We start from the raw sequence: 14,946 nt of genomic DNA, 5'->3' as shown, positions 1-14,946 counted from the left end.
CACTACTTTCCCACATTCTGACTAATCCATTACTCCATAGGATCTCCAACAGAACAAAGAAAACAGAAGTACTGAAAATCAACAAATAAAGTGTGTAGTAAAGTCAAAACCGCTCATCAACTGGATTTTCTTTTTTATGTATCTCAACTACTGATATAGATAATAATCCAAATTAACTGTATCATGTAAATTTGTATGTATGACATAAATGTTTCACATACATTATCTCATTTAATCCTCATTCTCATTTAATCCTCATTCAAGTACTATGATTCACCTCATTTTATCAATGAGAAAACTAAGGCTTACAAAAATTGTCCCAAGTTATTTGATGAAAAAGTGGCAGAACTGATCACCAAACCTAGGCAGTTTGAATCCAGAGCCTAAACTCTTAACCATTGTACTATCAGTCTCAATTCTCAGGATTAATGTTAATAAGGAAATGTACACTATCCAATGCATGAATCCTATGAGGATTTTAGGAACTAAACTACATTGAATTTTACTTATTTTAATTAATCTTACTAATTTACCTAATTACACAGCACATATTGTACTTTTTAATTAAACTTTATAATAAAATTATTTGAACTCTTGAAATCAGAAATCTTTGAGGGTGTTAAAAACAAACCACTGTTTTTTGAAAATTTTTATTAAGGCAACAGACAGCTATATATAGTACTTAACATTAAGTTTCCTCTTGCTTTAGTTAAATAATCTCATTCCTTCAAGCCAGACAATATAAAATAAGGCCCTCACCCTTTGCAATGAACACATAATTAAAATGGAGATTTTATTTTGCATACTCGGTCCACGTAAAAGTTGGCATTCAATGCTCATAATTACTCTCAACCATTTATTTATTTACTATTAACCATTTCACCAACTTGGAAATCACACATGATAATTCATCAGTTTAGAAGACATTCTAACTTTCTCAGGCAGATACTGAAAGCAAATAACCTTAAAACTGTTTTAAGTTTCCTTTTAGCATTAGAATCTGAGACTCTATTTTGTTGATTTCTCCCCTAAAATCAGCAGGTTGAAAATTTTGGGAGACAGCACAATGACATGGAAAGATGTGTTTTTAAACATAATTTTTGTGAACTTTGGCTCTCATGGCTTTACTGTAGGAATGAACTGAAAAAGGCTATATTCATACAAAGTGTTATTTTATATAGAAGATGCTTAAAAAGGTATTTACAATTTATTTTCTAAAAAGACATTTAAATCTTTTCTCCAGAAACATTAAAGATTAAACAACACAAAAGTTAAACTAACTCAATATTAGGTGTGTGCTTAGAAAAACCAGATCCGGGCCCAGGTACACTAACTAGATAATTTAATTTAAACTAGTCAAAAGCTGAGCTCAGATATATAAGAGATAGATGTAAGGGAATGCAAGTAATGTAATCCAACCAAACCCTGATGCAACCTCACACATTATCTATTAAAAATGGAAACCGTACCTTCCGCAGTGAGCTGTTCTGCTGTGTGGGTCATATGAGATGATGCATTTGAAAATGTTTTAAACCATGAGACATTTTTAATTGAAAAAGATTATTATTGCTATCATTAAACTAAAAATTCAGCAGGAAGGGTTTCAAGAGTTATAAATTATCTAAGAATTTTCCATTTGTTTTTCAATAGAATCACTTTTACACTTTAAAGAACACTCTATGCCACATTTTTAAAAACAAAGTTGAAACTTCAAGAACTGTGTTTCTTCCCCTGCTGTATGACCTCAGTCTTTAAAAAAATAATTCTCTTTACCACCTCTGAAAAAGAAACTTTGATACTGGCCTAAACTTTTATAATACATCAGCTAGTGTGGACTTTTTCTATTCAAAACAATGTTTATGTCCCTGCAGTTAAATTTCTTCCATATACTATAAGCTACAATCCCTGAGAAAGTGACCAGAACTTTACAAATAAGAGGATTTAATAAGAAAGCTTATGTTTTCTTCTCAAAGAACATGGCTAGTGAAAATCAGATGTCAACAAATTCATCTGCAGGACATCAAGACACAAAGCAGAAAAAAAATGACAGCAAAAATGCACTACTGACTCTGAAGATTTAAGACTTGGATTGAAAAAGATACATTCTTATGATTCAGATTAGATATAGAATTTTTTTGAAAGTAAGTCCAAAATGGCATACTCTTGTTTTAAAAGCATGTGTAGTTTAACTAAAACCGTCAAATACTTTAGCCGCTGAAAATACAGCAGAGTAAATATAATAAAACTGGTATGTATTTTAAAAATATAAACCATTCAAATGAAAGTGAAAGCTACACATGTTAAGAAATGTTTCCTTAAGGGAATGGGGCCTACCTCATTATTTCTGGATTTAACTAAAACTACTAGGTGCAAAATTAAATTATTCATGACAGGATCACTGAACTGCCTCCTAGAAAGTTTAATAAAGCATCCTAGGAATACAGACCAACTCCCCATAAATTTAAGTGACAAACGCTTTTTCAAAAATACACAAAACTAGATGCTAACAATATTTAAATTATTTTAAAAACAATTTTATCATGTTATTATTATTATTATTTTGTGTGTGTGTGTGGTACGCGGGCCTCTCACTGTTGTGACCTCTCCCGTTGTGGAGCACAGGCTCCGGACGCGCAGGCTCAGCGGCCATGGCTCACGGGCCTAGCCGCTCTGCGGCATTTGGTATCTTCCCAGACCGGGGCACGAACGCGTGTCCCCTGCATCGGCAGGCGGACTCTCAACCACTGCGCCACCAGGGAAGCCCCTATCATGTTATTTTTAAACTTTATTGAAATATAATTTACACACAACAAAATGTACAGATTTTAAGTATACAGTTCAATGAGTTTTGACAAATGGATAGATACATCCATGTAACAACAAACCCAATCAAGCTACAAGATATTTCCACCACCACAGAAAGTTTTCTTGTACCATGTTATAGCCCATCTCCCCAGCGTGTCCCACCCTAGGCTACCAATGATCTAATTTCTGTACTCATACATTACTTTTGCCTGTTCTAGAACATTGTAAAGGGGACCATATATTATGTACTCTTTCTGCCAAGTCTCTTTTACTCAATATATGTCTGTGAGATTCATCCATAATGTTGCATGAATCAGTCTTCTGTTCATTTTTATTGCCAAGGAGTATTCCACTGAATAACTATATTGCAATTTATTTATCCATTCCCTTACTGATAGACATCTAGGTTGTTTCCAGTTTTTGTCTATCATGAATAAAGCTGATACGAACATTCATGAATAAGTCTTTTTGTGGGCATATGTGTTCATCATTTTTTTAGGGTAAATATGAAGGTATGGAATTGCTGCATCGTAAGGTACATGTATGTTTACTAAAAAACTGCCTAACTGTTTTGCAAGTGGTTAGGCCATTTTACACTCCCATGAGAAATGTTCTATTTGTTCTGCTTTCTCTCCAATACTTGTTATTCTAAGTCTTTTTAATTTAAGCCACTCTGGTGGTTGTAAGTAGTATCTCATTGTGGGTTTTAAATAATTGAAGTGTTTTTTCCATCTTTGTCCATTTAAAAAATTGTTTGCCTTATTATTGTGTTGTAAGAGTTCTTTAAAGTATTCTACATACACATCCTCTTACAGGCACTGTGTTACAAATGTTTTGTCCTACTTTGTATCTTGCTTATTCATTTTTAAAATGGTTTCTTTTGAAGAGCAAAAATTTTTTAATTATCTTGAAATCCAATTTATCAAAATATTTTTTTAATCTTATGAAAAGTGCCTTTTTTTGGTTCTAAGAAATTGCTGTGGTCTGAATGTATCCCCCCAAAATTTGTATGTTAAATCCTAATGCCCAACGTAAGGGTATTAGGAGGTGGGACTCTTAGGAGGTGATTAGGTCATATGGGCAGAGCTCTTATGAATGGGATTAGTGCCCTTATAAAAGGGGCTCCAGAGATATTCCAAGCCCTTCCCACCATGTGAGGATACAAGAGAAGTCTATAACCTGGAAGAGGGCCCCCACGTGACCATGCTGGCACCCTCACCTCAGACATATAGCCACCAGAACTGTGAGAACTACATTTCTGTTGTTTATAAGCTACCCAATCTATGGGCTTTTTTGTTTTGTTTTGTTTTTTTACAGCAGCCTGAATGAACCAAGACAAATCTTTGCCTACCCTAAGGCCACAAAGATTTTCTGTTTTCTTGTAAAATTTTTGGTTTTAGGTTTTACAACATTTAGGTCTATGATTTATTTTTTTTGGTAAGTTTTTGATAACCAAGCATCTTATATTGAAAAGACTGATTTTTCTCCACTGAATTACCTTAGCACCTTTGCTGAAGAATCAATTGGCCAAATATACGTGGGTCTATACCTAGATTCCTTTCTGTCCCACTGATCTATTTGTCTATCAGTAATGTTCTTTTAAAGAAGTAAATTGGGGGCTTCCCTGGGGGCGCAGTGGTTGAGAGTACGCTTGCCGGTGCAACGGACACGGGTTCGTGTCCCGGTCCGGGAAGATCCCACATGCCGCGGAGCAACTGGGCCCGTGAGCCATGGCCGCTGAGCCTACACGTCCGGAGCCTGTGCTCCGCAACGGGAGAGGCCACAACAGTGAGAGGCCCGCGTATCGCAAAAAAAGAAAAAAAAAAAAAAGAAGTAAATTGTACATTATATCCTCTATTTTGAAATAAGGAGTCTAGAACCAGGGTAACTGCTGATGCATTCCCAGCAACCCTTCATAAAGAAATAGTAACTCACAGGTGGAAAAAAATGGCAAAAGTTTGATTTTCAGTATTCTTTAAAATGATCAGTTATCCTTAAGACAATAAGTATAAGCCAAGGTAATACTAGAATGTATTGAATTAGTTTTGAGTTGATTGTTATTCAGTTAACTACTTGGATTTAATACAGCAGCAAAAAAGCACCAAGGGGTGAGGGGTTGCTCTATAAAAGGTCACCAACAAGCCTTTCAGAATTTCCCCATTATGCTTCAGTTGGCCTTCAGCTGGATCATGCTTCCTTAGCCTCCTCCCTGGTCAGCTGTTCCTAACATAATCACCCAGCCCTGGCATCCTAGGTCGGCCTATTTGCCCATCACAATCAAGAGGTGTGAGTTCACTCCTTCTTAAGAGAGAAAACTGACCACCTTTAGTTTCTGAAATTCATCTATATTTCCACACATCCTTAGTTCCACCCCAAGAAGGAAGGAGAAGAAAAAAGAAAAGGTCCTACTCAGATGCTTATTTTTCTACCTATATCCTTCATTTTATCCTTTGGGTCAAATCGGCATCTTAGGTGGCATTCCTGAGATTCAGAAAACAAGAAATTGAAATCCCCAGGAATTTTCAATATCATAAGTTATTCTGTATTTTTCATACCCTTATTTATGTTTGTAAATAACAAGTGACAGTAATTATATATACAGTGAATAATTTTTCCATGATAGGGTTATACTACAAGTTTCAGAGGTTTTCTATATAACACAAGAGACTTAATAATAAAGGTGTGGTTTATTATTATTATCAACCAAAATATATTGTGACAGGATTACATATTTCAACAACATGTAAAAATGATCTGTACCTGATATAGACATCTAATAATAGAAAACATTAAATGAAGTGAACAGTAACACAAATGGCCAATGGAAATCACTTGAAAATTGAAAGGTAATACCACAAATATTTGATATATAAAAGTCACCATTTTTTAAATGGAAATTTTAAAACGCACAAAACAGGCTTGATCTTTGTTTCATGACAAACACTCCAGGCATAGAAAATTTTCTTTCATTTTATATAGATGGTGTGATCTCCAAGTTGGGCATTCAGGTACATTTTGCTTCATTTAAGCTCATTTCTGTTTGTTTGGTTTTTTTTCTTTTTTTTCAGTACGTGGGCCTCTCACTGTTGTGGCCTCTCCCATTGACAGTGCACAGGCTCCGGACGCTCAGGCTCAGCGGCCGTGGCTCATGGGCCTAGCCGCTCCGTGGCATGTGGGATCCTCCCGGACCGGGGCACAAACCTGTGTCCCCTGCATCGGCAGGCGAACTCTCAACCACTGCGCCACCAGGGAAGCCCTCGCTTCTTTTTTGAACAATGAAATTATTTTGTCTGCTTGCCCTGTTTTTGGTTTTGCCATTAAAGTCAACAGTACTTTGGTAATTCAGATGATAGATCAGTTTCTGATTTCATGTTGGAGTACTACGTGGCCACATTCACATCTCTTTGCATTTGTTCTATTAAAGTATTTACAAATAATCATAGCCTGTGGCAAACACCAAACACTGGAAACCTCTGAACATTATTAGGTAGTATGGGAATTACATAAGGTTTGGGTCTCCTAGCAGGTTAATAATATAACATAGAAGCACATGTCCAAATTACCAATTTAAGAACTTATTTGCTGTCAAAACTTGTTATTTCTTGGGACATCACTCACTGGAATCATACAAAGTGGACTATGTGAGTAAACTTATTTTGTTTTCAAGAATGACTAACAATTAGCAGTAGACAGGGCAGGGGATGCACACTAATACATGGCAACGGCCACAGGCAAGACTGATTGTGAATCCTCTTCTCCTACGTGCTCCTATCCAGGGTCTCAGAAATGTTCATCTTAACCCGTGACTCTCTGTGTCTTTTCCGCTCTTGCTTTGGACTTGATATCAATGGATTCCTCTGAATCCACAATCTCTGCCTTGGTAGCTAAACTTTAATTCTTACAGGAGCATCATTATACTTTCCCCATTTTCCTAATTTCTCCACCATTTGGAATCTGGAAAAAAGGAAGCAAATCCCACGTGGAAATATTTCTCTTAGGTATCTTTATCTCCCTACCTATCCCCCCAGCCCCTCTTACCTGCCTTTGATTTTCTGCTCTTGGCTTTTGATCATACCATCTTCTATAACTTTGTGCCCCCCTACTTATCCCATTCCCTTCATTGCCAATTCTTAACATATTTGACTATTTATAGTATAAATATATATATATATAGCATATAAATACATTTTCTATATTTACTCCTTCCGCTTTCTCATTTGCTTTTTACCCCTCAACACACAAAAACCTGGTTTCTACTTTCACCAGGCTGCAGAGTCTGGTCTTACCAGGTTGCTAAAGATCAAATTGACAAATGAGATCTCTTTTCAGGTCTCATTCTACTTGACCTCTGTGTAGTATTTGATGCTAATAACTAGTCCCTCTTTCTCAAAACTCTCTCCTAACTCGGTTTTCTAAGTAGTATTCGATCCAGGTTTTTTTTAAATTAATATTATTGCATATTGTTTTTTGCCTTCTTGTTGGCTTTTTGTTCTGGCCTCCTCTTTAAATATAGGTGCTTTTCAAGGTTCTAAGTTAAGTCCCAGCCCCCTCATCTAGAAAGAGTCTTCCTGAGTCATTTTAGCCAGCTTTGACCTAAATGCAGTTGACTCCCAAATGCTTATCTGCAGCCTCAGCCTCTCTCCTGACCTGCAGATACAAATTTCTGTCTACTTGGTATCTTTACCTGGAAATGGCAAAAGCACTTCAACTCAACACGACTAGAGTTGTAGGAAGTTATCTTTGATTATTCTTTCCTTCACACCACATTTGGCTGGCTGTGAGGTCCTGTCTATCTATTCTACCTTCAAAATGTTTCTGGAATCATCTCACTCCACTCTCGCTCTCAAGTTTCCATGCCTCAGCTACGCTTCATTCCTTGAATGAGCCATGCTTCTTTCTAGCACAAGACCTTCACAGATGCTGTTCTCTCTTCCTGAAAAAAAAAGTGTTTTCCCCTCCCCTCTTCCTCACTTTGCTAACTCCTAGTGTTATGGGTTGAATTGTGTGCCCTCAGAATTCATACGTTGAGGTCCTAACCCGCAGTACCTCAGAATGGGACCTCATTGGTAAATGATGCAGAGTAATTTGTTAAGATGAGGTCATACTGGAGTACGGTGGGACCCTCCAATACCACTGGTGTCCTTATAGAAAAAGGAAGTTTGGACACAGACATGCACACAGGGAGAATGCCATGTGAAGATGAAGGCAAAGATCAGGGTGATGTGTCTACAAAGCAAGGAACACTAAAGACTGCCAGCAAATCACCAGAAGCTAGGACAGAGGCATGGGACAGATTCGCCCTCAAAGCCCTCAGATGCAACCAACCATGGACACCTTGATCTTAGACTTCTAGTCTCCATAACTGTGAAGCAATAAGTTTCTGTTGTTTAAGCCACCTAGTCTGTGGCACTTGTTATGACAGCTCTTGGAATCTAACACACCTAGTCATTGTTCAGGTCTTAGCTCAAATGTCACTTCCTCCAGAAAGTGTTCCCTGACTCCCTCAAAATGGACTAGTCCCCCCTCCCTCACTTACATGGTCTCACAGCACTCTTTACTTTTCCTTATAGCATTTATCAGATTTGTCAGCGTGACTAATTGTACTAATATTTATCTCCTCTTCTAGTCTATAAAATAGATCAGCACAGGTACATGATTAATTCTCCCAGCATTACTGTCTTTGAAGCACGGATCCCCACCTGAAATGATCATAATCATTTATTTATGTTCTTATTTATGGCTTGTTTCTCCCTCTGCAGAGCAAAACCCCAGTTTGTAGAACAGTGCTGGGTACATGGTTGGTGTTTAATAACTATCTATTAAATGAACTAAGGCATAAATAAACTCCAAGACGAGAACCCATGACTGTTTTGCTCACTATTGATTGTATCTCCAGTGTTCAACATATAGAAAGTTGGTCATATAGAAAGCACTCAATAATTATACAGTATGTTGAATGAATGAATGACCCTATTTACTAACGATAGGCATTTTATTATCAGCAACTTAAAAATATTAAAAGTTTGGAGATTGTAATCTTCCATATACTAAAGGAAATCTTTATCAGTAAGAATATGTTATTCATCAATTTACCTCTGCTTTTCAGTTGATATTTGATATTTAAGAATATTTGCCAACAAAAGAACTCAAAAGGCTAAGCTCTCAAAAGGCTCAGCTATGACTGATCTCAAAATGTTTTAAATTCATGGAATGAAGATACAAAACTTTTTATCACTTTCTTCGTTAAGGTTTCTTTTCTAAAACAGCAAAATGGAAAAGGCTTTTCAAAAGTTTTTTCAAGACTGTTAAAAATGAAAATTGTCTTCCTTTGAATGCTATGTATTGCTGAAGTAATGCCAGCAACATTAAGACATTTTTAAAAATAAATTTATTTATTTATTTTTGGCTGCGTTGGGTCTTTGTTGCTGCGCGCGGGCTTTCTCTAGTTGTGGCGAGTGGGGGCTACTCTTCGTTGCGGTGTGCGGGCTTCTCATTGCGGTGGTTTCTCTTGTTGCAGCCCATGGGCTCTAGGCATGCGGGCTTCAGTAGTTGTGGCACGCAGGCTCAGTAGTTGTGGCTCATGGGCTCTAGAGCACTGGCTCAGTAGTTGTGGCACACGGGCTTAGTTGCTCCACGGCATGTGGGATCTTCCCAGACAAGGGCTCGAACCCATGTCCCCTGCATTGGCAGGTGGATTCTTTACCACTGCACTACCAAGGAAGCCCCCATTAAGACATTTTAAAAAATTACTTTCACCCGTTATCCCACGTCTGTAATATAATAGGTATTTTCCTTTTTCTATGTTTCTTGTAGCCTTTGATCCAAAGCATATATATTTTATGTAGCTGAATAACATGTGGCTATGACTATAAGAAAAATAGTCACGTGGGGAAAATGATAAACCAACTAAAAACTACATTTTGGAACAAAAACAGTATACAAAAGCCAAGAGATAGTGTCCCAAGTGCTACTGTTTGTTTTCTGTCACCTCTAATCTGAAAATCTCTTGAAAGAGTGCCTTTTAAACAGGAATCTTTAGGAATTGCAGAAAAGCACTTATTGGGGGGAAAACAGATTCACCTATCATCAATCAGTTCAACAGACAAGGTGCACAAGGTAACTGGACACCAAGCAAAACCGTGGCTTTCAAGGGATTAAACATCAATTTATTTAATACTAGCTTCCTTAGATTTTGAGGGTTTTCCTTCTCTCATTCTTAACCTTAAAAATTCTTGACCTCACAAAGGATCTCAACACCCTTTGCCAAAATCACCATAATCAGAAATATAATACATATGCTACTCAAAACATAAAATGTATTTTTAAAATAATTAGAATCTTAGAAAAAATTATTTATCTTAGATGTTTCAAGATTAAAAAGAAGTAAACAACCAAATAAACTAAGAAATTTCTAAAAGGTCTTTCAAATAGAAAAAACCCACAAAAAACTAAACAAAACCAGTCACTCAAGATAAGGTAGTTAATAAAATGACATAAAAAGAAATCTTAAGATTTTCATAGTTCTGAGAAAAGTTAACATTGTTGACGTTTAGAAAGATTTAGTTACTCTCACTCAGTTTGTGAGAGAAAATAAGGACTATTTGAACACTTTCTGGTTTATCTGCTATCTTCAATGTGCAGCAGAATTTGTTATCAGAATACATTCTGATAAAAACACTGAAAAACTAGGGCTTCCCTGGTGGTGCAGGCGTTGAGAATCTGCCTGCTAATGCAGGGGACACGGGTTTGAGTCCTGGTCTGGGAATATCCCACATGCCGCGGAGCAACTAGGCCCGTGAGCCACAACTACTGAGCCTGCGCGTCTGGAGCCTGGGCTCCACAACAAGAGAGTCCGTGATAGTGAGAGGCCCGTGCACCACGATGAAGAGTGGCCCCCACTCGCCACAACTAGAGAAAGCCCTCGCACAGAAACAAAGACCCAACACAGCCAAAAAAAAAAAAAAAAAAAAAAAAAAAAAAGACAAAAAAACCCCCAAAACACTTAAAAACTCAAAATTTAAAATAGACCCTCCAGGACTTCCCTGGTGGCGCAGTGGTTAAGAATCCGCCTGCCAATGCAGGGGATACGGGTTCGATCCCTGGTCCAAGAAGATCCCACATGCCGCAGAGCAATTAAGCCCATGCGCCACAACTACGTGCGGCTAGAGCCCGTGCTCGGCAACAAGAGAAGCCACCGCAATGAGAAGCCCACGCACCGCAACGAAGAGTAGCCCCCCCCCCCCCGCTCGCCGCAACTAGAGAAAGCCCGCGCGCAGCAACAAAGACCCAACGCAGCCAAAAATAAATAAATAAATAAATTCTTTAAATAAAATAAAATACTCTCCCATTATTGTGGACATTCTAATTTCATCATTTTTATACTGCCCTACTCTCAGCAGTCCCTTGCTCCAGAAAAAATTGACTAAAAGTAGAACTTTTAATTCTTTTCATTCAATAAAAAAATGAAAATTTTGCTTTAAAAATTCTTTCCTTTTTAAGATTGGCTTGTCCAACACATGTAATAACTTGAAATGTTTACTTTTTAAAAGATGGTTTGCTCAATATGTATTTTATATATTTGCATGTAGAGATTTGCTTCATCTCATTCACATCCATGTAGTAGTCAGCCTGTATTTCACATGTGATGCTTATTATGATTGGCTAGTATGATTGGCTAGTATAAAATTAAAAATTACTAGCGGCCCTTTCTCTCCATTGCACACCCATCACTTAGAAGTGAATGGGGGAAACTCAAGTAGGGCCATGATGTGACTATTTTCGGTAACTCTATAAAGTCAAACCATCTAAAAATGATCTTAAATGAAACAAGTGGTATGAAATGCCAACTTGTTCCTACTATTCAGGCAGATCCACTTTGCAAACCCACCCAAAACTGTGAACTCCTAGAAGTCCCATAGTCAATATTCTAGGGATTTGTAGCCAAGGACACAGAAGGGTCCCAATCTGAACCCAGGATCAGTAACTCAGATTAGTGACTGAAACAATCAAATGATAACGGGTCAGCAATGTCACTTCTCTGCTATTATGACCTCCAAACCCCATTCCAGCCTGCTAAATTAGGACAAATGCTCTGTTTCCATTCTCAAAGACATCAATATTTTGAAAATGAAAATATTAAAAACAAAACCAATGTGATATTTATAAATAATTATCTATTCAATAGTTCAGGAAACTATTATGCCTGAAACTAACAAGTATTTTAAACCATGAATTTCAGCGTAATGGAGAAGAAAATACTTTGACAAGTTTCTTTTAATCTCAACTGCCTGAAAAATATCCAGATGCTCTGGTTATGATCAGAAGAACAGCCAATCAGAAGGATGACAAGCAGGCAGGAAAATAAGGGCTTGTACTTCAGGTATTCAAACAGGTATTTTAAAAATGTGCCTGTCTTAACAAGCAACATTTTAAGGTGTAAGAGGGTAACACACACCAGCTTTCGGTTTCCAATTTCCCATTAACCTGACATCAGGGGAGAAACCTGATAACTTGGTATCTCTGAAACTGGACCTTCAGCTTCTGTGATTTTTTTTTCCCCATTCAAAGTCCTTTTTAGCTGGTTTTAAAAAATATTTCAGTTACACACTTTGTGTTTACGGATAGTTGTGCATTTACCAATAAACTGGCCCTTCTCATAAATGTCTGCAGTTAAAACATGCTGGTGCCTGAGAATTCTGAGAGATGCATTACACCGAATTGTAAGTTCCCATAAGGAATAATTTTGAACACTAATCCTCTGCCTTTAGGTAAACCAGATTAATTCCAAATGATCTCTCTGGAAACTCTTTAAGTAAACATGATGTTTCAAATCACTTGTAGCTATCTTCAACTCCCTTTTGGCAAAGGATTTTTCTTTCTAAGCTTTCCAGGTCAAATGATTGGCCCTGTGTAAGCAAAGATTGCCTTGAGTCACTCTGCTTCAAAGGAAAGGCAACAGAAGATGGTCTCTCAAAACAGTTCTGACATCAAAGTACACTCCAGCTTCCTATACCTTTGGAATTGACAAGGTTAGTCTATGCAAGTTAAGGAACTTCAAAGAGCTGGCCCCCAGCCAACCACATTAGTGCTCAGTTGCCTCTGATACTAAGTTAATCCTCCTTAAGTAAGAATTGCAGGTATTATTTACCAGAGAGATCTAAACTGTGCCTTCTGAGAGTCAGCGGAGCTTTGCCTGAAAATAAGTTTGGGGGCTTTGTTGACTTTTTCAGTGTAATTTAAAGCACATAGTAAGTACCCAATAAACATTTTGTGAATGCATGAATGCCGGAATCTGATAGCGTACAAAACAAGGGTAATGTAACGGGTGTGGCAGCCACTCCCATCATCTGGAGTGTTACCTAATAAACCTCAGGATGTTGCTCTGCTTCCTGCCTCAGATGATCTCTCAGCACTCACTATTCAGATCTGCCACTGCCTAGCTAGCTCTCTTTGTCGTCTGAATCAGAAAACCGTAGAGGAGAAACATAAAAGGAATCTGTGGATCAGTGCCATTACCCAATTTGGAGAGGCATCACTGAAAAATCTTTTCCTTCAGCCCGTTATCTCCTCATACTGGAGATGGCGGGACTGTATATGCTATATTAAATAGATTGGTTTAAGCCTATACATTTCCTTCCAAGTTGCCCTCTACAAGGGTTTTCAAACTTACTCATATGGCAGAGCACCAGAAAATCGTGATGCTCTTTAGGAAATACCATGTTGACTCTTGGTGAGATGCTATATAACAGGATATGTTTAATTCTGTCATACGAACGAGGAATAATTTCATAGCAGACAGTATTGCTGTGTATATATTTTTTAACAAAACTCAACCAAGGGTCCATATATCACAATACAAAACAAGCTTACGAATTTTATATGATTATCAGTGATAATATGATTTAATTGTTCATTTGTCTTCCCACCTCATGTTTACTAACAGAAAGTAATAACATATGAAAACTTATAAGAGAAAAATTCAAAACTGAGCAAATTCTATCCATTTGTCATTTTTCAGCCAACTTGGAAAAGACCACCTTTACTATACCTAGCAAAGACACAAGCTAGGAGCTTGTGAGATATGAATGCTTGAGAATGAAACTATGACATAATCAGGGAGAGTAAAATAGAGGGGATGACTGCACCTCCGAAGCAGTTCCTAATTATGCCCCTGCCAAACCTCTTCAGAGAAGTAGACTGAGCCTTTCGGAGGTCCTAGACAGCCATGGCAACTCCCTCCTTAACTTAGGAAGAAGGGTAGCAACTGGGGGCCCAGAGACACTTTCAGGGGATCTACAAGATCAAAACTATTTCCATGAAACAATATTAAGTCATTATGTGCCTTTTTCACTCATTCTCTCACAAGTGTCCAATGGAGTTTTCTAGAGGCTACATGATGTGCAATATTGCAACAGATGGTGTGTAAAAGTAGCCAGGAAAACCCAGCTGTCTTCTATTAAGCCAGACCTTAAAGATATTTGTAAACAATGTAAACCGCTGCCACTATTCTAATTTTTTATTTTGGGAAATACAGTTATTTTACATGAAATATGTTATTTATGTTAACATGCAATAGGTTTTTTTTTTAATGACAATGAATATTTTAAAATTGTTTTAATTTCTACCATGGTAAAGATTGATAGACATGACTCACATAAACAAAGCTCCTTGAGGTCCTCAACCAATTTTAAGAGTATAAAGCGTTCTACAGATCAAAAAGTTTGACAGCCTCTGGTTTAGAGAGTAGGAAATGACTAGGCAAAGATCGAAAGGACAGTGCTAAGGAAAAGAAGTATATCAGAAACTTAGATGTGGGCTCAGAATAAATAAAACCAAAGCAACCTGCATTTTCACAGGGCCTGGGTGAGTTAATTCATTTATATTTATAGCCCTGTCCCTGTAATAATTATTTTATGTTTTGAAGATCCCAAAACTCTCATTAATTGGGACTATATCAATTTAACTTAATTTAATGTAATACACTAATTAGTCACTTAAAGATCCATTATCCTCTGCTGTGGGGGGGGGGAAAGAAGGGATCTTGTATTGCCATAAATATTTAGTTCTGAATGAAGAGTGCCAAATTCAAGCTAAACCACATGGGGTGGTCATAAAGAGCTTCTGAATATCAGATACCCTGGA

The 14,946-nt window shown here is 37.4% G+C and overlaps 1 protein-coding gene across 1 annotated transcript in view; it reads right to left on the bottom strand.

Annotated features, from left to right (window-relative positions):
• The window catches only part of DISP1 (dispatched RND transporter family member 1), a 204,991-nt gene that overhangs the window by 86,736 nt on the left and 103,309 nt on the right, over nt 1-14,946 (bottom strand). The window lies entirely within an intron of this gene.

The sequence above is a fragment of the Lagenorhynchus albirostris genome, chromosome 2 (assembly GCF_949774975.1).
Source record: "Lagenorhynchus albirostris chromosome 2, mLagAlb1.1, whole genome shotgun sequence".
NCBI classification, from domain to species: Eukaryota; Metazoa; Chordata; class Mammalia; order Artiodactyla; family Delphinidae; genus Lagenorhynchus; species Lagenorhynchus albirostris.
Note: the sequence above shows the minus strand (reverse complement) of the source record. Positions and strands in the feature narration are given on the sequence as shown.